Consider the following 24468-nt stretch of genomic DNA (forward strand, 5'->3'; position numbering starts at 1 on the left):
CTCACTTCATGCTTCCAAATCATCTAGGGTATCACAATTTATAGTGTTAGAGTAGCCAATATAAAGTTTTAATCTAAACATAAGTTTATGTTATTTGAGGAGATGTGTTAGCAATTTAACTTTCCTGTTTTTTTGTTTTTGTTTTTAAATAAACAGATTGAAAGTTCTAGCGTTAACATTATAAAATGACTAGAAATGTAGTGGCTATTTGTAACTTCCCACTCAAAGGGTTACCTGGAAATAAGAAGATGCATATACCTTAATAATAAGTATGTTGAAATTTTAATATGCTTTCAGAACAGTTTGTGTATACCTTGTATTGGGTAGAAGAAACAAAAGAAGAGATAGTGGCTTTGATTATGCCTCTGTTACCATATTGGAACCTGCAACACTGGAAGCAAGCAAAAAAAACCTGGTAAAATCATAACAATTTATTAATGTTTGACGAGCACTGATAGCCTCAGTTATTGCAGCAAATGGTTCATTTTTATTTTCCTACTCTTGTTGGTACTCTTTCTCTGAAAAAATTTCAAAAGTGGGCTCAGTTCCCTTCACGTTGGAGGGAGTAAAACATCTACACCATTAGTACAGGCAGCCTGGGCAGCAAGTTCAGTACTGTGTTACTGAACCTTTCCAGAATTCTGGTTCATAGAAATAAACAGAAGTATTTTTTGGTTGTTCAGCACAGGTTTATTAGTTATCTATGTACTGTTCTGTGTCCCGGGTCTATAAAAGTAAGCGAGAGATGGCTTTTGCCTTCTTTGAAACTACCACCTAGAAGGGAGAACAGACACGCCACTCTGCCGTGGCTGCAAGCCCAGAAGCAGGCATCCAGCCAGCTTGCTGTAGTTATTACAAACCTCGTTACAGCTCACAAAAGTGGACCTGCTCTGCCCTACTTATAGATTCTGCTTTTCCTTTCGTGACTATTAGCTCTTTTTTTTTTTTTGTAATTTTCGACCTGCCATCGGTATCGTTTAGTGTTAGTGAATCATAAGATGCTCTCTTACTCATTAAGTTGTCCATATCCTTTGTGAAGCAAAAGTCTTTATATGCAGTCAAGACACTGCCTATCTGAACAGTTGGGTTGATGGAGGAATTGACTGGGTGGTCTTGCTCTCTTCAAACACGTTAACATATGAAGTGACAATTTGCAAAGCACTCATATGGTAAAATACCCTGAATGTTAAAAGTGCTGACTAGCTTTACTCTGCTTGGAATTGACGTGTCACAATTTTAGGATCTCAAACCCCTTATTAATACTACTTTTAGTTTAACCTAAAGATGTAGATGACGTTATAGTAGTTGATACTAACCCCCAGAAATACTCATGGATGTTACATTTTCAGATACCTCCTAGCACTCAAGCATGAATTCCTGCTTGGGAGACGTGTGCCTCTCTGTCCTGACACAGCTTGGCTTGTTCTCCAGAAGCTTTGTCCACACCCACAAGTAACTGTACAGTACAAACAAAGTGAAGAGTGCTCTGCACACAGGACGAGAGTGGTGTGTGTGTGTGTGTTGGGGAGGGTAGTTCGTGGGGTGGGGATGGGCAGCCACACAGAAGGGGCAGCAGTTGAGCTACATCATTAAGAGTAGATGGGATTTGAAAGAGATTGGGACAGGGAACTCAAGAGAGCGCTGATCTAAGAGTGTAGGTAAGCTTCTGTCTACTTGAAAAATAGACAACTATTTTCTGGACAATTAAGTCTTACTCAGTATAGACCTATGAGCTCATTAAACATTTTTGTGTGCATGACTAGATAATCTCAGATTAGTCAGAAATTTGAGTCCATAATGAGATAGAGTATCTAAAAATCGAGAGTTTGTTCTTAGTACCTTGCCTGTTTCTACTGTAACACTAAAAATATTTAGAATGCATGTGTTTTTTTTGGAGTTGAATAGAACTTGCTAGGTAGGCCATTGCCGCTTTTTCAAAGACAGCATTTATATTTGTAGCATGTTGTTCAGTATATACAAAAAGACCGAGTAAAACTCAGTCTCCCGGGTAATAGACTACTGGACCAATCTATTTCTCACAGTGTGTATCTTTCAGACTCAATGATTTAAGATGATAAAGTGATCATTCCTTAGTATTTATACTATTTCTAGTTCATAGGACTTGGTTCACTCTGAAACACTGGATTTGTGTGTCAGTTTTCTTACCCGCATCACTCAGGTATCACCTGCATAGAAGCTGAGGGGAAGATGATAAAATTGCAGATATGTCCAAGATGAAGCTTTAGTTGGACAGCTTTTTACCTCTTCATTGTTGTTTTGGAAGCTTAGTTGATAGCAACACCTTGCATTTTAATGAAGAACCACCGGCAAGAAAGGCAATCCATTTAAATAGCCCTTCAGGGGAAAAGGTTTGTCAGTTTGTTCTGAAGGGCCTTTTGAGCTAGATTGTGTGTAGTCCCCATGCCATCTCTAACTCTGATTTTTATTGTGCACTCCTTCCAAGAATCTTCCCTGTCCAGTTTGAGAAGCAGCCAGCCCCACTGTGGACCTCTGAGCAGATGTGAAGAACTGGCCACCCCCTTCAGGGTGAGACACCCTGTGGAATGAAGCACAGTTGACAAGGTAGCTTTGTTCTCTGGATTGTGACAAAGGTGTGGCAGCTTTGGTGAAGATGGGTAGGGGAAGGCTGTGGCCCTCAAATGCAGGTGGTCAGCCACCCAGAAGACGCACAGCTTTTATTTCTCAGACCTGAAAGTACCATTAAGCACCATATGTTTACAGGCATGTTCTAGGTTTTTTCCTTTAGCAAAACATAGGTTTTGTGAAGTTGCAGGTAGTAACAATTACAAAAAATAATGCAAATTTTCACTCCCCAAAATCCTTGAGTTACTATCAAAAAAGGTAAGCAGCTATTGCTTTAAATGTCAAAGTAAAATCCCAGTTGTTACTGTATTACTTAAATATTCTTTAGCAGAATTTCATCTCTTGAGAGTGGTTGCTGCTCTGTGTTTACCATATGTACCCAAGTGTATGTTGAAAGTATTCTGGTTTTCAGGAATTACTCTTGGAGAAAGTACCTGTGTTACACCCGTCCGTTGTGTCAGGAAAGCCTCTTTACTTCTGCAAGTACATTGCTGCCCACGTTCTTGCCTTAAGATTAAATGGCCTGAGTGCCAGGTTATCGATAAGGCAGACATTCTGGCTTTCCTAAAGGAAGGGTGATGAGAGCTTCTTAAAAGTGTATCTGACACTTACCCTAATAAAAGTGATTTTTTTTTTTTGGTGCGATGGTAGTGTAAGTTGTGCTTCTCAAACTTTTTCACATCCTGGGCTGCAGTCCTGGGGAGATCACTATCTCTACACACCCATAACCCTCTTGTGATGTAGCATCACGCCGTGCCACACAGGTTGGGAAACTATTTTAAGTACATTACTTACTAAAAATTTCCCTTCTGGGTGCTTGCTTTGGCAGCACATATACTAAAAAATTCCTTTCTGGTAGTTCTTTCACCAAATGTACATTGAGCACCAGCTCTATACCAGCTGCTGTGCTGAGATTTTATTTATGTCTGACGTTTACTCTGCTTATACTGGTTTTGAGCTGGAGGACACCTCAGGGGCCCTGATCAACACCTTATTTGCAGAGGTGAGTCAGGCCCAGAGAAGCTAAGGTTCTCCATTCTCGAAGGTTCTTTTGCTAACATGAGACTTGGCAGTTGAACCTATTTATAATTGTTGAAACTCTGCCCTCTGCTATCGTTCAAGTCCTAAAACACACACTGAATTAACTTTTGTGAACTCTGTCCTTTGGTGGGATCAGATTTCTTGATTCCTGCTGGATATGTCAGGTATCTAGAAGTTGGATGTAGGTAAGAGCATGTAGTATTTTATTAGGGTGCACTCAGTATAGTTTACATGTTGGTGGATAATTTCAATCAGTAAAACTATAGTCACTGTAGAAAATTTGTTAATTACAAGAAGTAACACGTCAAAATTTACTCAGTCCTCTCCTGAAAAAGATGACCCTTTTCCCCCTGGTCCTTTTTTGTTTGAAGTTATGATTATATATATCATCTTCTTCATAAAGATTTTCAACATTCAAATTTTTTTTCCTTGATAAAGATGTTTTCCCTCTTTTTGATTTTGTTTATGAATGTATAGAAAAAATTTTAAGAGCTATAATGCATTTTTTAATTTTGGTTTAAGATACGGTACATGAAAGCTGTTTTCTGGTTTTGATTGTATTGATTGCTGCTGGCATGTCAGGGAGGCATAAAACTCGGGAATTCTACATGGTTTCCCATTACAACTCCATTCCTCTAGGCTTTTGTAAAGACTGAAGACAAATTAAAGTCCAGAAACTGGGCCGATATCTCCAGGTCTCAGTTTGGAGAGATGCCTAAGTGCCTCATTGCCACTGTCTAAGGTGGGCAGTTTGGTTGCAGGCTTCAACTAAGCATCAGGGGCCCAAATAGGGAGGGAGAAGGGTGAAGCTGGTTTTTCTCCTTCTGGGCAGAGGACACCCAGATATCCCATCATACTGGTAAGTCAATGGCTTCTATCCTTTCTTTCTTTAGAAAAAGGAAATGCTCCCTTCCTGAATAGGGACTAGGAGGAAAGGAGGACGACGGACCCAATTGCGGGTGAGTAATTTTTCCTCCTCCTTCCATGGGTCTCTGATTGCAGTGATGCTCTGTTGCGCTAGGGTCTGGGTAAATACTGGCTCCTTACTGCATGTGCTCAGAGAAATAGCTGATGGTAGAAGAGCACTTTTAAAAGGATTGAGGAGGCTGAAAGACGCTCGTTAGAGTGCACCTGGATACTGCCGTGACATCACAGGCGAACCATAAATGGCTCTCCAGAAAGTACGACAGCCTTTTTTCACCCCTTCCTTAACAATGAGACGTAGATTGGGCTTGTTCTCTATTCAAGCATCCTTATGAGTAAATGTCTATTTTTATGGTAGAGCTGCACTTTAAAAATAGCTCCAATCAGTGCGACTCTTTTCCCCCATATGTTAAAAAGCTATACATGAGTTAAAATATCTCAGATTGCTTAAATTCTTCCAGACACAAGGCACTTTCCTTTTTTCTTTTCTTTCTTTCTTTCTTTCTTTCTTTTTTTTTTTTTCTTGTGGGGGAGGAGAGGAACAGGGAAGGATTAAATAGAAAATAAGGATTTTGATTCTGGGCCTCCTCAGCCCTATGTTTGTTCTTTGAAACTTTTTAAACCAGTAGCAAGGCCTTTAAACCAAGATTTGAGATTTCTGACTGTTAAAAAATTCATTAATATTTGGCCGGTACAGTCTTCTTCCTGGAGCGATTGTTTATTTTTGTTGCTGAGAGCAATTAGCTAGAACAGTCACAGTTGCAGCTGTTAGATACTCTGAGCTCCAGCGGAGACCACAAAAGGCTTTATGCACATTTAGAGTCTGTATTTGGATTGTTTCTAATGGGTGATCCTTCTGGAGTCTACTGTGTTAGCAAATTCGATTGGGTGATCCCGAGCCAAGTCAGATGTAACGATGGGATCACGAGCCTGCTTGTTGATCTGAGTCACCTAAACACTTTCCTTTGTAGAGGCCTGGGCGGCTGTGGCTGCTGTGTGCAGGAGGAGCCTGGGCCATTCCTTTCTCTCTGCATCCTTCCCGTGCAAACCTGAGTCTGGCACATCCCCAAACACTGTGTTTTCATAGGAGTTTGTCCTTTTGTAGTTACTCCTTGTTTGTTGCTTTTGACTTGTTGGGGCTTTTGTGGGATAATCTGCATGTACACACAAATGTGTTAGAAGGAGATTCACAGATACAATCTGGTGCCCATTGACTTATCTCTTTAGGAAAGACTGGCTTCTTAGAATATCTTGGCTCCAGCTGAATGCCTGACACTTCAGAAACAGCAACTCAGATGAAGGGATTGTTTCACTATTTTTATAGTGTCTGTACTTTTGCCTTTGAATATAGTTTTGCTAGAGAAGTATTTAATAATCATACTGGTTCAGGGCTCACAATATGCTTTTTTTTAAATTAAAATCTAGTTGATTTACACTGTTGTGTTAGTTTCTGGTGTACAGCAGAGTGATTCTGTTATATATGTGTGTATATATATATATATATATATATATATATATATATATATATTCCTTTTCATATTCTTTTTCATTATAGGCTATTACAAGATATAGTTCCCTGTGCTATACAGTAGCACCTTGTTGTTTATCTATTTTATATATAGTAGTTAGTATCTGCAAATCCCAAACTCCCAATTTGCCTCTCCATCCCCCTCTTCCCCCTCGAAAACTGTGAGTCTGTTTCTGTTTTATATGTAAGTTCATTTGTGTCATTTTTTAAAGATTTCACATATAAGTGATACAGTATTTTTCTCTCTTTCTGGCTTAACTTCATTTAGTATGGAGATCTCAAGGTCTCTCCGTGTTGCTGCAAATGGCATTATTTTTTCAATAGCTGAGTAGTAGTCCATTGTATATGTATACCACAACTTCAGAATACTTTTAAATACATGTTCTTATGTGAATATCACAGTAACCTGTGAGGCAGGAAATTCTGCATTGTCCCTATTTTACAGAAGACTGGATAGTTTCAGAATTGGTAGGTAGCCAGCCACCTGCTTGCTTTTCTGCACTGTGGCCATTTACTATGTATACATTTTAAAAATACATATTTTGTGTGTTTTATTGCTGGTATACTGAGCTGAAGCAGGTTGATGGATTCAGCATTATTTTAAAGGCTGCTGGAGATTGCTCTCATGCCCAAGGCTAGTTAGAGTGACTGCCCAGTACAGTGATGCAGAATCAGAATATGCTACTTCGTCTTTATTTGGGGGAATTTGGGAATATTGGAAGTTTTTGGTAATCATATTACAAGTAGGAATCTAAAATGTACAGTGCAAGTTTGTTTCCTGCTAGCTAGCATAAATTAAATTAGAAGTCATTACATTTTGATGAGATTTAGATACTTATATGAAGATATTTTTAGAACATCCTTCCAAATGGCAGTTGATTGACCAGATGGCAATTTGTTTGATCAGCCAGCTTGGATCTATTACTAAGTCAGGTGGAGTAGTTCTTTTTTATTCAACCCCCCCCATAAAATTTTTCATATAATTAGAGAGGTATGAACACTGGTGAATTCAAAATTAATCTAGTAATTTAAAAAATTTTTTTGAATAAAAATTTTATGTGAATATTTTATGTCTCTTTGGATTAATCTAATAATTTTAATGAAATTTTCATACATATTTCATCTCCTTCATATTTTAAATGACACTGAAGTGCCATGATTTGAACACACAAAAACTACAAGCAAAACATGAGACTTCTTTACCTCTTCCCTTCTGAAGATTAGATGATGGTGGCAATATGAATTGTCGATGGTTTTCTTGTTTCTTCAAACTTTTAAAAATAATTTATGTTTTTAAATCTTTTGGAATCCTAATCAGTAGCTACTAGGGCACCACAAACATTAAAGTTGATGTATGTTTCTTAGACAAATTTTTTTTTTTTTAATACTCAGAGTCAACTATAGGTATGTTTGAGAACTATAGACATAGATGTGGCAACATCATCCTGGATAAGTTAGTTAAGGACTCAGCGGTGATGGGAATGAGTGAGATGAGGAGGATGTGGAAACATGAGGATGGATGGGTTGTCCAGAACACCTTAGTGGAGGAGTGAGGGCATCTCTTCTTTCCATCCTGTGAATGGAAGCCTGGGGTCAGGTGCTGATAAATCACTGAGAATCCTGGGAGGCTTCTGTATAGAATTTTGGACAATGATCCTGAGATTTTTGAAGACTGGGCAGCTCTGTTAGCCTCCAAGTAAAGCATTAGATCTTAGCTGAAGTGTGCCTAAAACAAATACTGAAACAGTTACAAAATATTTTGTCATCCACAGCCCTTCTCATACTTGGGTATGCATGATCCTCACCTGTGACGCTTAATCATATAGGTGCTTGAAGCTCACCCCAGGTTCTGATTCCGTGGCTCTAGGGCGAGTCCCAGATAGGCTCCAGAATAGATGTGGGGGGGTGTTCGGCCAGGGTGAAGACAAATTGGTCTGGTGTATATTGGAATGAGCTACTGAGAGTATAGGAATTCAGAGTGTTCCTCCTCTGCCTGCCTCCTCTTTGTTCTCTGTTGGAGTCTCTTCAGTTTCCAGGAAGCTGGTAGTTACCTGTTCCAACCCCAGTTTTCACTTTGAAAACTTATATTCGACTGCATATTTTGGGGTCAAGCAACATGATAAACACTCTCTCTGCAGCATCTCAATCTTAACATTGCAAGAGAGGTACTGTAATAATGCCTATTTTACAGAGGGATAAAACGAGACCTAAAAAGGTGAAGAAACTTGTCCAGGGACTACATCTAGTCCGTTGTTGAGCTGGAGCTGCAGCTCACTGTCTGACTTCAGAGCTGTGGTCCTAACTAACATACAGTCCATTGTAGCGGTTAACAGTGGGCAGACGTAGTTTGGTTTTATTGCTACAAATATATCTCCGATTGGAAGAGTCCAGCTGTCGGTCATGTGTAAAGTTTATAATATAAAGAGACGTACGTTTGTGTTTCAGCTCACTTTCTAGACTGAGAAGTTCCTTAGGGTAGGATCTTCCTGTGATTCATCTCAGTGTTTCTTTTCCCTGTGTGTCCACCATGGTGCCTTGTACATGCACCGCCAGTGCTCAGAGGTTGTAGAATACATGAAGGGGAGGGATGAAGCTGAAATTAGGGTTGTTGTGAGCCCTAGTTTATTCTTACCTTTATTTTCTCCATCAGGAAATCAGTGCTGGCACTATCCATGCTGCCTAAACATTCCGGGTGTGCTTGCTTGTTTTGAGGATGAGTCAGTTTGAAAATAGACCAAATTATAAACTGACGCCAGGAAAAGTGTGGAAAAGGAATTACTGTGCTCCGGGAGAAAGTGCAGGCCTATTCACCCAGGAACTGTTGCTGTACATTGTGCTTTCTAGTCTCCTTAGGTAAAAGTGTCTTCTAAGTGTGAATGTTAGGGATATGAACAGTTTCTTTTGTCTTGGACGATGTTTAAGCTGGTCCTGTGACTGAATAGCGTATAAGAAGAAATGTAAAGAAAAGTTGAAATGTCTTCGGTTTCATTTCTCAGGGGTCCCAGGTAACCCAGTATTTGGGGGTGCATTTATAGATAAAAGATGTCACAGCTCTTCCCTTTTTTTATGGCGATGTTATGGTGTTAATAGCCAGAAAGTAGCTGTTCTTTTTGGGTTTACTCTGAGTGATAAAACATCCTCTGCTTAGAGTTTGTAGCTTGACTAATGTCATTTCTAGACCAAATCCAAGTACTTAAAGTCATAGAAGAATGTCAGGATGTTAAGTACAGTGTATTACTCAATTCAGGCTGCTGAAACGAATCCCATAGACTGGTAGGCTTTTAAACAACAGAAATTTATTTCCCATAGTTGTAGAGAACTGAGGACATCTGAGATTAGGGGGCCAGTGTGATTGGATTCTGCTGAGCATCCTCTTCCGGGTCACAAACTGCCCACTTCTCACCGTCAGCTCACAGGGTAGAAAGAGAACACGTCAGCTCTCTGGCCTCTTCCTATAAGAACACTCATCCCATTCGTGAGTCTTCCCTCACGACCCAGTTACCTCCCGGAGATTCCACTCCAGATAACGTCACATTGGGGATTAGATTTTAACTTATGAATTCTGGGGACACCAACTTTGTCTGTTAACATACAGTGTGGAGTTCGAGGGTATATTTGGGCAGACATCTCTCTGACTCACTCTGAGACCCTCATCATATAAAACTGTTCTCGTCATAATGGCTTTCTTCTGTTGGCCCAGTCATAAGGTTGGGCATTTCACATGGGTTGTTGCTAATTTTCATGATGATTCTGAAAGGTACGTAATATTATTCCCATTTTACAGATAGGAGAACCTGAGGCTTGGAGAGACTGCTGATGAAATAAAAAGTGACTTAGCTTCATTCATCATTGCTAAATAAAATGGGAAAGACAGATCTCCGTTTTCAGGTAGGTTGATGATAAACAATGTATTTGGTCACTGAAGCATGGTCAGGCGAATGTATTTTGGGACTGGAATTCAAATGACTCCCTTTGTGTCTTATGGTACATGCGTCTCTTAAGAGATCAGAAAGCTTGCAGGTTTTAATGGAACCTAGTTCAGATGAAATAGTTTCTGACTTTAGAGACAAGAGGGCATTTGTTCTTTTGGTGGTAAGGTACTCAGTTATCTTACTGCTTTCTTACCTCAGGAACAGTTGTGGCTGTTTCTGTTTTTACTGTTTCCTGTTGGTCATGCATGTTACTGTACCCGTAAGGAGCACATATGTCTTGAATTAACTGTCATAAGTGCCTTCATGAGGCAGGTGAAAAACTCGAGTGAAGGAAAAGCAGTTGACTTGACTAATGTTGAGCACTCTTTGTGTGATTAGAACTGCAGACCTCCAGGTAACAGGCTGTGATTTAGAAACTGAGCTTTATCCTGTGAAATGATACCTGGAGACACATTTGGTAGGAGCACTCACGGTCTAGACTGAAGTACATACAGGTGGAAGCTATGGGCTTTTCTAAAATGCACGCTGTTTCAGGGAGTGGTCCTCTTACCTACCATGACCACCTCTCCTCATTCAACATCACATAATCCTGGTTCCCAAATTAGGTTGCCAATACACAGACTAAGAGCATTGGACTCTGTTCTCTAAGGTCTTGCTCTTGGAAGTGGGGTCCATGGATCAGCAGCATTGACAGCACCTGGGATCTGGTTAGAAATGCAAACTCACTATGTCTTCAACCCGCAACCTACTCAACTATAATCTGCGTTTTAGCAGATTTCCTGGATTGACCCATATGCACATGAAAGTTTAAAAAGAAGTGCTCCGAGGCAGTGTTTGTCAAACTTGAGCATGCTTAAGATTGACCCGGGGGAGCTCATTAAAACACAGATTCCTGAGCCCACAGATTAACTTGGTAGGTCTGAGGTGTGTGCACTGGGAGTCCAATCCCTGGACACCTTGCAACATTGATTGGATGGCCCCTGGTGCCTAGGATCTTCTACCAAATTTGGGTGGTTCAATTCAATGACATTCAGATTCTGTGCTGCCAGTTCTGGGAACTTTTTCCCAGGGCTGAAGATGGAGTCCATGCTAGTTCCACATTTATTTATTGAAAAGTTACCCTGCAGAGGACTAAGGTCGATGGAAAACTGTTCTGTGGTCACTAGGGAAGGGAAAACCTATATATATATATATATATAAAGATAAATACAACAGGAGAACGATGTCTGAACAATTTCCAGTAAACCATTTAATGGGTTGACCAGAAGCATTGCCCTCTTGATCCATCAAAAAGGAAAAATTGCACATCTCAGCTTTTCTAAGATTCCACTTCCTTCTAAGAACTCTGGCCCCCTTGCCAAGTACAGCAAACACAGATCAGAACTCAGCAGCTGACATGGCCATCCTGTCTGCCCTTTTAAAATTGATTTAGGGCAGTTCTTGTGCAGCTAATGGTTGGCTGCCTACTGCTTTGCCTCAGGGCATTTTTATATGTTTATATATTGAGAGAATAGGCACCTTTGAGGACTGCAGACAATTCTATTTCTCCAAGTGGTCAGAAAGTACTGAACTCCACCTTTGGAAGACTGCGAAGTCTGCAGGGTGGTAGATATTGGATGGTTTTTAGTAGATGTTTGTGTTCATGTCAAAATGAAAACTCTTGAAGTTTTAAGTATATTCTTATTTGTATCAGGAAATTTTGAAACAGCAGTAGCACTGGAAAATTCACACATACCCCAAAAGTACATTTTTTTAAGAGGGTTTTTTTCCTACCACGTTAAAAACTGTTATATATCTTCTGTGATTGACATTAAATACTTGACATCTTAATGAACGACAGAAAAAGTTGCTTCACTACTTGTGGTGGGTGTGAAACTTGGCAAACTCTCCTTTTGTAAGTTTGCAGGTGAAACTTAGGGTATGTGAGGTTTTACTCATTTGCTGTTAATTTTCAACTCACTCCTTTAATCATACTAAGTAACTTATTCACAGATGTATAAAGTAACAATCCTATATGACGGATGTCAGGATTTTAAAAGCAAATTTCAACTTTTTTTTTTTTTTTTTTTGGCATTTGGAACAATCTAAGCTGAAAAAAACTGGAAGAATATTTTCTGGAAAATATGCCCCAGGAAAAAAAGTTTAGTGTTCAGTGTGGGCATGGCATTTGTATATATTTACTCTATTGAATAGATGAGATATGTATATCATATATATTAAGATCACCAAGCTGATAGATAAGTTTGGAAGTTTTATTTGGAAGAGACGATGGGATTAGGGATTAGAAGGGAAAAATCGGTGTTTCACGCAGTAGCCAATGTTAGCCTAGCACCGTGAGGCACCTCCCAATTCTATAAAGTCAGTTGTATGTTCCATTCTTGTAGCTGATGAGACAGGCTTAAATCCATTCCCAATGTTTATTTTTAGGGCTGAAATTTAAATTTGGTTTTGAACATGAACTCTGGAGTCTATTTTCAACGTGTGCCTTATTTTGTTGAAAGCCAGGTAGAAGAGACTTGAGTCCATGCAGTACAAAAAAAAAAAAAAAAAAAAAAAACTAACGCCTGCCTGGGGATTTCAAAGTTTTAAATATGTATTTCAGTTTGATCCTCAAAATCTCGTGGAACAGACAGGACAGGTGCTAATGTGCTCATTTGCAGGTGGGAGCATAGGGGTGGGTAGGGATCTGAAACTCAAAGATTGAAGGACTTGCTGAATTGAGCAAGGCTGTAAACGACAGAGCCTCTGGTCCGACACTCAGGTTGACTCCACACCTCGTGTGCCTGCTCACGCCTGCCCTCCCAGTTTGCTAACAGTGTAGAAAAGAGGCTGGAGGAGTTGTTAGGTAGATTTTCTCAGGATTGTAACATTTCATAAAAGGGCTTGTAAAGCACACCTTTCCTTCCGTGGCACCCCCCCACCCCCCGCCGCCACCTGGCATCCTTTGTAGAAGCTGGGTGCTGCCAAGGGCCCCCTGGATGAACTATGTTCATAGTTGGGGTCTAATCTAATCATATTTAATACCCATATCTTCAAAGCTTAACTTTCTTAGGAAAAAGTTTTTCAATGCCCTGCTGCCTTTTAAAAATACTCTATCCAGTGGATCGATCATGCTTGCTATAAAAGTCTGTTGATCTTTTGGCTTCTGTTGCAACTTAATGTTCACGTCATGAATGTTCATTTGCATGAAAAGGAGGTTTTGCTTACCATAGGAAGATTTTTAACATCTGCATCCCCAGAGACATGTGGAGTTTGAAGTTCGTGTCCAGTGTGAACATGTGGGACTTTGGTCAGGAATGTGGCAGGGGTGGGTTTTTAATTCCTGCAGAGTTACTTTGCTTTTTACTGACTCATCAGACCCACATGTCTGGCTCTATCTAGTCGTTTGTGTGGGTGTGTTCTTTCTGTCTGGTCAGCCCAGGCTTGGGAAGTGACTTGCCGACCCGGCCCTGGGAGCCTGCTTGAGAGGGTTGGCAGACTCTCCTGGTCCTGCTGTGAATCCCTCAGGCTTGTGAGGGACGACAGATGGTCGAGCTAAACTCGGAGCCACCCCTCTACATAATGATGAAAAATGACCAGCCTCCTGGTAAGTGGAAATCAGAACCCATGCACCTTTTAATTCTGATAAACAGGACATTGAAACAAACAAAAAGGGAAGAAAGAGGGGGAAAGACCTTTCGTGAGCTACCAGTCTGTCTTTGTTGGTACTTCTTACATTTATAAGTAGGTAACTCTTCACACACGTACCTTTTTTTATCTGTATAGTCACTATGCATAGATGACTGGAACTGAGAAATTATCCTCTGTGCCCTTTTGGGTATAAATAGTCTCTGTAAATGCCAAAAAATGTGAGGTAGGATCCAAATGAGGATGCAGAGTTGCTTTCCGAACTGGGTGAGCAGCGGGGAGCCTGCCCCGAGCTTAGAGCCCCTTCTCCCTTGCCTGCCTCTCCTGTAATTTGTGCTGAAGACATGGCCTGACTCAAGGACAGCCGGTCTGTAGGCTAGCTGGTGAGGGACTGGGGCCAGTTACATAGTGGAGGCGGGCTAGTGGAAGGCAGAGAAGCAGATGGGCAGAGTGGCTGAGTCCCAGTAATCCCAGCACACTGGAGGGAGGACTGTTGAACTTGTGCTGCCTGGAGTCCCTCTGGTCACTTTGACTCCACGGAGCATGTTGGTGGAGCCCCTGTCTTCGTCATTGCCGCTCACATCCTTCTGGTGAGACTCCTTTTCTGAAGCTGGTCTCTGGGAGGCCTGTCCTTGTAGCACAGTGGCTACGAGTGCAGTTGGACGGCTTGGCTTCAGTGCCAGCTCTGCCTGTCCCTAGCTGGTGAGTTCCTGGATGCTTGTTCTCTAAAAGCATCAGTTTTTTTCCCCTCTGTAAAATGAAATAAAACAGTACCTGCCTCAGAGTGCTGGGAGAATGAACATGTCATAGATGAGCCCTGTAACGCACAGCGCCTGATACGGGGTGTGTGCTCACGAGACGTTAGCGGCTGCCATTACTATTACTGTTCTTGTTGTTGTTGGAGGCTGCATAGATTTGCTTCGGTTATCTGAGAGTATACTGGGTCCCAAGGTTACAGTCCAGAATTGACCCCTGGTGTTGGGGCCCTGTGACAGCGGTGTTAAATCACACAAGGCTGTCCTTTCCTTTCTCTAAGCCCCTTGGAGATCCATTGTCCACCAACTTTGAGGCTGTTTTGGACTGCTCCTGTTTGGGAGAGAAACATCTAGCGTACAAAGGGAGCCCTGAATCTCCCAAGTCTCAGGCTACTGAAGGATCATCATACTAGAGTAAAATCGCATGGTGTCTTCCTTAAGTATATATGCACTTTAAATGTCTCTGCCAACCGGTTATAAAAAAGGGCTTTTAATGACACTTCTGTGTATTTTCTCAAATAACTGTTGTTCACTGGAAAACACAGAGTGTATCTCTCCTCCTTCGATGATCAGGTGCCTGGACCAAGAGAGGAAGGTAAGTGGAGATAGTCTTTTATCCCTGGACCGTTCACCTTTGGCTCAGTGCCCCGCTGCTTGTGTACAGGAAAGAGAAGTAAAAAGTAATTATTAAAGAGAACTTCCCCACTGCCAGTGCTGTGACCTCCTCTGGCAGCCAACTTTTTAAACAAGCATCTTAATATTTCGGCAGATGGTGCTGAGGTTTGTGAAAGCAGCCTACGGTATTCCCAGTTCATTCCCACATTTCTGGATGCTTTGTAATTAGCTTGCAGCATGGGTGAAAGTGAGCTGAGATGTAACCCAAACCCGTGGAGCTTGGATAAGAGAGAAGCATCTGATGCGAGGAGTGGATCACCTCACTTTGCGCCCAGGGAGCTGCCCCATAGGCAAGCTCTGTGAGATTAAAGGCAGCCAAAAGTCGTTGCAGCTGTGTTCCGTTGTCTGTCCCAACTGCCCATTTCCTTCCAGATCCGATTCAAGTATTGATTTTCATTTATCAAGCCCTTTGTCATTTTCATCCCCAGCCTGGTTTTCTTGAAAATTGACCCTTGCTATGCGGTTTATTACTTGTTCATTGTCTGTATCCTTGAAGTTTTGTACGTGTATCTGGGGATCTCCTGCAGAAGGTGTTACAATTGTAGAAAAACACTGAGTTACATACTGTAAGCAAGTAAATAACCTGTTCTTAGGACAATCACATAAGACTGAATTTAAGAGAAGTGCTTCACTGCATCAGGCTCAGTGATAGCATTTTCCTCATGTTACAGCTACTTACACTTTGTCAAAGGAGCTCTTTTCTTCAGAACCCACTCTGCCTAAATAATGCTGGGCACGTAACAATTTCTGGATGAATTTACGTGCTGTAGCGTCGTCTGCAGAGACCGCCAGTAATTTCCCCTTGACATTGCACCCAGGGGAGGTCGTGTCGGACAGCCATGTCAGACTCTCAAGTAAACCCCACGGAGGGTTTTGGGACCAAAAGCCCTTTAAAGGTGGGAGTTGTTTTAGTGTCACTATTGATAGAAGTAATGGAGGTAGAATGTAAGAATATCCTTTCTACTGAGTATTTGCCTTTGCCTCCAAGTATATCACTTAGAAGAAGGTCAAGAAAGATACCTTCCCCTTTTGATTTCTTTCCTAGGCCACCTGTGTTTCTGTTTCTAACACCCACTGTGCTCTTAGTAGGAACTTGGCTCAGTAAGAGTTTCTAAGTATATATTAAGGGCTTACCATGACCGAGGCACTGTTTTATGACTTATATGCATTTTTTGTTCATTTCTTCTAGAGATAGCTCCACAGGCAACTAGGTATTATTTTGTTTTTATAGAAGAGGACCCTGAGATTATCCAAATAGTAACTGGTAGGACTAGGACTAGAACCCAAGTCCATCAGACTTCAAAAGCCTGCCACCTGAGACTGAATGGCAGTAATTCGTTTGCAGTTTTTTTCTTAATGCTTCTGTTTCTTTGTCAGTTGTTAATTTTGTGTCCTCCTCTCATAGGAGCAAGACAGACCCAACGTATACTCTACGCTGTGGAGTAGGATTAGGAACAAAATGGGGAGAAAAGTTCAGTTAATCAACTTTGTGTTAATTAACTTTGCAAATGGTTTGTTACTTAGAACAACAAGGCCAGTAACAAAGGTGAGTTACAGCGGCAGTGAGAGGCAAATCATTGTTGTGTCCAGGGGAGAGCAGCTGTTAGCGGATCAGATGGTAAATAGTGTTCTTCCTACTTTCTGCGTGTGGCACAAATAGCTGGGAGTCATTTTCCTTCCCCCAGGGGATTATTTACTGCCAGAGGAGTGACCACATTCTTTGAAATGGGGTCCCTAAATGAGTGTTTGCTGCTCTTGCCTTCATTGTTGTCTTCCGCCCTTATAACTTTTTGAGATATCCTATGCCTAGGGCAGAGTTGGGATGCGTGACTGACGTTTTGACAGAGAGCAAAAAAGTACCTGCATTTTGAGCCTTGGTACCTAGGGCTTCCCTCCTGAATGTTAAGCAAGTTCAAATAGCAAAGGTACTCCTAAGGAATCCTTTCTGGCCAGATGGATCAGAGATACATTTCCAAAATTAGTGCTGCGCAGAGAATTCTCTCTCGTGGGCTAATTCTTCTCCCCTCTCTGAGAACCATCTGTCTCATGGGCAGGGGAAAATAGGCATCTGTTCAATCTGCAGGGTTGCCACCTGGACCCGTTCCTGCAGTGCTTCCAAGTGGAGGGTTGGGCTGTCTTGGGGCCAACCCAAAGCCTTAAGTACTGGTTCTTCAGGGAGGAATTAGAGAGTCAAGACAAAAGAGTTTTGATCCAGGAGCTAGTTTTGCAGAGCAGGGGTTGGTGTGTGGTCCATCGCTTCAGACCAAGGATGGGCAAACTTCTTCTCTAAGGGCCCAGGTAGTACCACTTTGCAGGCCATATGATCTCTGTCACAACTATTCGGCCTCTCCGTTGTAACACAAAAGCAGCCATAGATAATTCATTAAAGAGTGATCAGGGCCGTGTCCCAGTAAAACTTTATTTACAAAAAGAAGTGGCTGGCAAGATTTGCCCGCAGTAGTTTGTTGACCCTATTCTAGACCACAAGAATCCAGTATATATGGGAGGTTTTTCCATCAAAGGGTTTGGATCCATGACATTTACTGGTCAAGGCCGATGTGAAATCTGTTCCCTTGGATTTGTAGGTTTTTTTTCCAGGCAGTTTTTGCCCTCCACTTCCACAGTGTTCACTGTTTAGTCAGTTCTATTCATTTAGAAGTAATTTCATCCGCAACACAAGATGACACCAAGAAGGTTCTGTGTTGTTGTTGGACTCCCGGAAGAACACTAGATGCTTTTGAATGTCTGTCTGAACACATCCACGTAGATACACTGCTTCTAAACAGAATTGTGACCAGCTCAGTCCTAGACATCGTTGGGTATAGTGAATAAAGTCCGTCATGTTGAATAGACTGTTCTTTTTTCTAGATTTAGCCTCCATGTGGGTTGGAGTTCTTCGTCATGAAACTAATAACTTCCTTCTAAAGATGCTGTGGGTGGTGCAGCTTATCACAATTACAGCGATGGATTTAGGCCCAGTCACTCTGTTCCCTGCCCCATTTTGGTTCTGAAAAGATACATTGAAGGGGGAAAAGCTGCAGATGTGAGCCACCAAAATAAACACACTTGTGACAAAACTGATGCTTCCTGTTTCTTGCTTGGGTTTAAATTCTTTACATGCAGACTGATGGCTAACTATCTAGGCAAGTGAATTAGAAATTGTTTACAAGCTAGAATGTGAATGGCAGTCAAATATTTCCACATTATTTTGTATCATTTCCTCTCTCTTCATTCTCCAAAGGGAAGGATGGTAATTGTGCCCATCTGAAAGTTCTGCTTATACTGCCTGATTTAAAGAGACAATGCCTTATTAGACACGTGCAATGTTAGCTTTTTTATTTGTGATCAAGAAATACTTAGTAGGGAGAGTTAGCGCCCTCTTTGCTACGTGACTGAAAGGCAATATTTATGTCTAGGCGTTGGTTTTAAGACTTGGTTTTCTTTGATTGGGTGAGTCAAACAATTGGGCAACAACTTGTATCTCACTTAAACTTTGCATTCTTGGAGGTACATGGAAACCGCAAATGAGCATACTGTCTCATGCACTCAAGAGCTCGTTTTCCCTTGGAAACTTCACTGTGAAACAACAAAAAGAGTGAATGAGAAAAGAGGAAAGTAAGGGGCTGTAGTGAGACAAAGTGATGAAGACTGGTCTGTATTCTCCCATCTCACTCCTTGTCCAGTGAACTATAAGCTTCCAGACACCACTAACTGATGTTAGTAGAGTTGATATCATAGTGTCATGAAAAATAGCCCTTGAGTCATCACTTGTGAGACTCTCGTTTTTGTATTATGTTAACTCACTTAGTGTGTCTTGTATGGACAGATGTTTGTGACATTCTTTAAGAGACCAGTACCTAAGGTTGCTGTCAAAAAACAGGAAGGAAGAGGAAGAGAATGAAGAATATATGTGAATAGTTTTTTTTTCATTTAGTATTTTCTTCAAGATTGGAGAAAGAGTTGTGAAAATGAGTAATGAGTAATTAATACACAAATACGAGTAAATACAGTAGTATTGGCTTCTTGTGGAAAATCGTTGACTTTTTCATGTGTGAGATTGCAGGGATTTAATGAGATCTTCTACTGCTTCTTAAGATAATGAGTGAGAAAGACAAAAAGGCAATTGCAATACAAAATATGATGAGCGTATCAGGATGTTGTTGAGGAAGAGAAGTGACAGATCTGTTTTCCAGACAGAAGCAACATGCAAGCTGAGACACTGGAAGGTGAGGGAAGTTAGCTGGGTGCAAGTGGAAAGCAGGAAGAGGCATGCTGTGTGCAGAGCCTGGCCTGTTCAGAGATGAGAAAGGATGTATGTGAGTTTAGGAACTGTCCAGTAGTTCATTTTAACTAGCATGTAGGCACAAGGGTCAGAAGAAGAGTATGTGAGAGGCAAGGCCTACAGATAAGAACAGGGGCCAGATCTTGATAGGTCTTACACAGCGTGTTAAAAAAATGAAGGTTCCATCCCCCCCCCCCCCCAGGGCCAGTGGGATACCCTGAAGAGTTTTTAGCAGGGGAGTAATTTGATGAAATTTGATCATTATGGAAAACATGGATGATGGGTTGGGAAGAGGATAAGACTGGAAGCAAGGACGTTGATTAAACCATTGCTATAAAGCAAATGAGATGATGGTGTTGATTTCTGAAATCTGTCCAGATTTCAGATTAGTGGCTATAGACTCCTGAAGAAAATTATGTACAAAATCAAAGCAAGGGGAAGGTAGGAGTTTGGGTTGATGGTGAGATTCTAACTTGGTCTGCCCATACATTCATTTGCTCATTTTTTGAGATGGGGAGCAGTGGGAGAGAAACGGGGTTGGGAGGGAGGAGACAAGTTAAGGGTGTATTACCAAAGCCTTTGGGGAAGAGGCCTAAGCTGAATAGGTATAAAGGGAGATGGAGCAAAAGAGCAGGCTTGGGACCAAGTCAGGAGGAGCCATGAATGCTCTCCTTGAAGCCAGGTTTGGAGATGAGGAATGGTGGCACAATTTGAAGTGTATTTGTAGAACTGAAGAGGGATAGAAAAGGCCTTGGCTTTAGGCCAAGTAAGAGGAAATGGAAGAAGAGGCTTGCAACAAAGTTCAGGGATGGATGTCGATGGAATTTGGCAGTGGAATGGGAGCGCTCGACACAGTTCCAAAGCACGTCTGATTTGTACAACTGGCCTCATCCTACCCCCCTTATACTTCCTTTCTTGGACTTGGATAGTTAGCAATTTCATGAACACGTGAGCTTCATTTTTTTGTGTTTTCTCCCTACATTTTTCCTTCACCTTAAATGCTCTTGTCCCACTTATCAAACTCGGATAAGCCTGGAAGGAAGAGTAGAATTTCAGTAAGAAAAGGGAACTTTTTCCTCTTCCCCAGCTTCACTGCAAAAGCCACCTGCTGCATCCTCCCGCCTTGGCCTGAAATCTGTTGTGGTGCATCATGGACCCCCGTCCTCACATCTGGCCCCACTACACTTTAAGCTCATTGACAGCAAGTCTTCATTCACTCTTGCCTGTTTTCCTTCCACTGTACCTGGTATTCTCTCAGTAAAGGTCTGCACATGCTCCCTGGAGTCAGACGAGCTGGGATTGAATCTGTACCTGGAGCAACTTATTTCACCCCTTGAGCCTCAACTTTCTCCTTTGTAAAATAAGCGTTAAAAAACCTACCTTATAGATTTACCGTGAAGCGTAGGTTCTGTCACGCATACCACAGCTGCCATTACTGAGCGCTGCTATTATTACCATGTGAATATTGGGTTACGAGGGGCACGTCACATGATGAGTTCTTGTAACGATGAGAGGACACCTATACTAAGGGATGTCCCCAGGTATATGAATGAGGTTGTGTCCAAGTGGTGGATTCTAATCATTTTCGTGTACTTCTAGAAGAACTAACAGATACCTGAAACTTACCAGCAGGAGTCTTACGGAAAAGAAATCTTCAACCATCATAAACCCGTCATGTCTTAACTTGGGATTAAAGCATTTAAAAAATTCCCCCACCCTGTGCTGTCCACCTTTTAACCTACTAACTTTTAGATGGAATTCTATTCCCCTAGATCTGGAAAAATCTGGTTCCATATCACAAAGGGCCTTGATTCCTCCATCTCATTTTGGAATGTCAGGATTGCTCAGGAAACCTCTTAGAGGTGCCCTCTTAAGTAATGTGCCATAAAATGTAGCAAATTTGATGATGAATGGTCTCATCTGAATTTGTCTCATTTAAAGATTAACAGCTTATTTCTCATATTTATACACAGCAATGCTGATTCTTAAAAGGTTTTTAGTTTACTTTCTATTTTCTTCCTTAGAAGAGGTTGATTGCATGACTTCTATAGACTTTTTTTTTCCTTTCATGTTCCACTTGTGTGTTTTGTTAGAAAAGGTGGACTTTGCTGTACTTGAGTAACTGTTAAACTGGCCATTTTAGGGTCTGGGTTACAAAACCCTGTTTTCCTCAGTTCATGCAATAGGCAGGGCGGATTCGTGGATGTAGTGAGTCTATGGTCTGTCTCTTCCTCCCCGTGGATTTTTTGTGTTGCTCACAGTCTGTAGATATTCTCCCTATCCTGAAAGTTTGGCGTCTCACACAATTATCTTGACTGAAATCCATTTGTGTTTTTAATCCACACAGGCCATTTCCCATTATAATACAGCTTTCACAGTTGAGTACTACTGATCCCTTGTGTTCTTGAAAATGATTGGTGATTAAAATCACCCTTTTTGCAAGCAGTTACCCACTGCTGCTCTCCACAGAGAGTAATAAACTACCATATACAGAAATATTAAGATACCAGTTAGCCTATTAGAGTTCTAACCACTTCATGTGGCTGAGGCACAGGGCCCTTTTCCGCCTCAGTGCTAGTGATCGCAAAACGGGTAACGGGCCTCGCTTAACTCGGTGCTCCCCTGGGGCCTAGGCCGCCTCCTGCAGTGCAGTGTGAAACTTAACTGTAATTTGTTGTGACTGATCCCCAGTGCAAGTGTTAACAGTGGCCACTTGCCATGAGGAGGAAAGTGAGAGTAAGTGTTGTTTATCCAGACAAGAAGTGATACCAAAATGAGACTGGAGGTGTGATTCTAATTTGCACCTCCATTTCATTTGCCTGGAGGAACTACATTTCTTTGTCATTATTTCTGAATATATATAGTGACAGGGGAAGGCTTACCAAATGCACTGCTAACAGATGTGGCAGTCACACTTCTGTGCAGCCCCTCACTTCGTTCATTCATGCTTTCTTCAAAACGCCGTGTGCTTTGGAGAAAAGGCCCCTACCAGAATTACCCCAAGTCTCAGCCAAGTAGGAAATATGCCAAGGAGCATTTTGGAACATATTCCTTGTCTTCCATCTTTTCTGTATTGTGGTAACTGTATTTTAGATTGCTCTCTGCAAAATACCCTGTTACAAAAGTTAGAAATAGTGAAGAGTGTATGTACAGTAGAAAAGGTAGTAGAGTATTCGTGACACTTTTAAGTGACCAATTCCAGAGAGTCCAAGAGTTCGTTCCAGGGAATGCTCACTCTACAAAATGTGACACTTTTGAAAGACAATTCAGTTGTGAAAACTAAGGAGATTCAGAATACATGTCAAAATATTAAAGGCTCAGAGAAATTCTGCAGAAGAGCATCCCAGTTAACTTTTATTTAACTCTGAACTTTGTGTACTTATTCTGGTACTTTATTTGCCCAGAGAAAACTTATTTCCTCTTTAATGAAGTACAGTTTTGGAAATGTCATCCTGTTCTGATTGCCAGGATATGCATTTCTTGTTACATTAACTGGTTTTTGTAGCTCTGTGTTCTTGGACAGACCACTAGTAGTATATTCAGCGTCTACGCAAAATACAGTAGTTTTTCAATAAGAATATTCATGACATTGCTGTTATTTTTTTTTTTAACTGTTGCAATCGACTTTTAAACAGCTCTGTGCTAAAGAAAACCAAAGTGTAAGTTCAGGGAATAAAGTATAGTTGAAATCAAGCTGTGAGACCATTGTGTTTCTCACTCATGCAATTGTGGCAAGAGGGACAAGTCCTTCTAGAAACCTAATCTTAGCAGCGGTGGGAGGCCTCACGAGTCAAACACTGAGGAATGCTTTTACCCTGCAGTCGTACTTATTAGAAAGCCATGTTGAAAGTTTTCAGGCAAATTGAGACATTCCTTCGTTTCTAGCACTTACCGTGTATTGTGGAAATAAAGCTTTAGGAGATGTGCGATCGATTAATGCCCTCCTTCCTTTTGTGACTTTCAGCAGTAGCTTACAAATACGTACTTTGAGTCAAATAAAGAAGTATTGTATAAAAAGAGCTGCAGTACAAACTGAACTGCATCGCCTTGTGAAAATGCAGGGCTGGAAAATGTATTTCTGGTGAATCAAAAGCAGCTCTGGCTTCTCCGGCCAGCACTTAATCACTTCAGAGTGTGACCCACATAGTTGGTTTTCTTACTGTCATATGACAGACCTATCACCCCAACATTATATCAGAGAGCTGGAAAATAAACAGCCTACATGGTAACATCAGCAGCTCGGAAAGAATAATGCCTGCAGTTTCGCTCTGGTTGCTGTTTTGAAGTTTGCACCTCAAGGATCTGCTTTGTGACGGGATTTAAATTCAAAGAGGAAGTGCCCAGATATAAGTCACCATTAAATCAAGGATCTTTTTCAAGAGATCTTGGGCAGCCATCACCGCCGATACTCCCGTTTGCCTATGTGAATGGAAAGTTGGGCAGGCATAAAAATAACTGCCTTATCTTTCTCAAACTTAGCCCCTTTGCAGCATGAAATTCACACTGGAAACATGAAAGGATTAAGCGTGTCTCAGTAGAGCAAGAACAAGGGTCTTCTTGGAAGGAAAATTGTTGCACAGGAAATGAACACATTTCACAGTCCAATCTCGTGCATGTCCTGCATTAAAGAATTAGGTGAGCGGGCTGCTGTCCCAGGCACACAAGCCCAAAGACCTTTTAGGGTCTGATTTTCCCCATGGTAGAGCAGTTCTGGGGACGGAAGATTTCCCAGGGCCCTGTTCACAGAGTGGCCGGCAGGTTTCAGATAATCGTGTCTGGCCTTACTTGGGGACTCTGAGATGCAGGGAGGCAAGGTTGTATAACTAGTGCCGACAGGTTATTTTATCTTCAGGTAAGTTGTCGCAAGCCGTGAGATAACACTGTTCTACTTAAATTAAAGATGATCTTTCTGTTGCAGTTTGTGGAGCAGGAGAGAGGCTCAGAGAGTGAGTTGGACCACAGCAGTTAGAGCACATCAGCTTCACCCCTCACCAACCGCACGCAAATCAGCGCATCATTCGTCCCACTTGCGCTTTGCTTTCCATGCTCTCCTCACAGGCCAGCGTGAGGAGTAGGAAGCAGGCACTGGCGGCTGGGACC

The 24468-nt window shown here is 41.5% G+C and overlaps 1 long non-coding RNA gene across 2 annotated transcripts; it reads left to right on the forward strand.

The window, feature by feature from the left end:
• The first annotated feature begins 345 nt into the window (after nucleotides 1-345).
• Nucleotides 346-24468, forward strand: LOC140695825 (uncharacterized). Of its 2 annotated transcripts, XR_012071652.1 has the most exons (6): nucleotides 346-415; nucleotides 1350-1506; nucleotides 2465-2583; nucleotides 4539-4604; nucleotides 9882-9985; nucleotides 24287-24468. It is a non-coding gene; the product is annotated as an uncharacterized lncRNA (long non-coding RNA). The 2 variants fall into 2 exon arrangements; XR_012071653.1 differs by lacking the exons at nucleotides 346-415; nucleotides 1350-1506 and adding an exon at nucleotides 2147-2369.

Source organism: Vicugna pacos, chromosome 4, assembly GCF_048564905.1.
Source record: "Vicugna pacos chromosome 4, VicPac4, whole genome shotgun sequence".
Lineage (NCBI taxonomy): Eukaryota > Metazoa > Chordata > Mammalia > Artiodactyla > Camelidae > Vicugna > Vicugna pacos.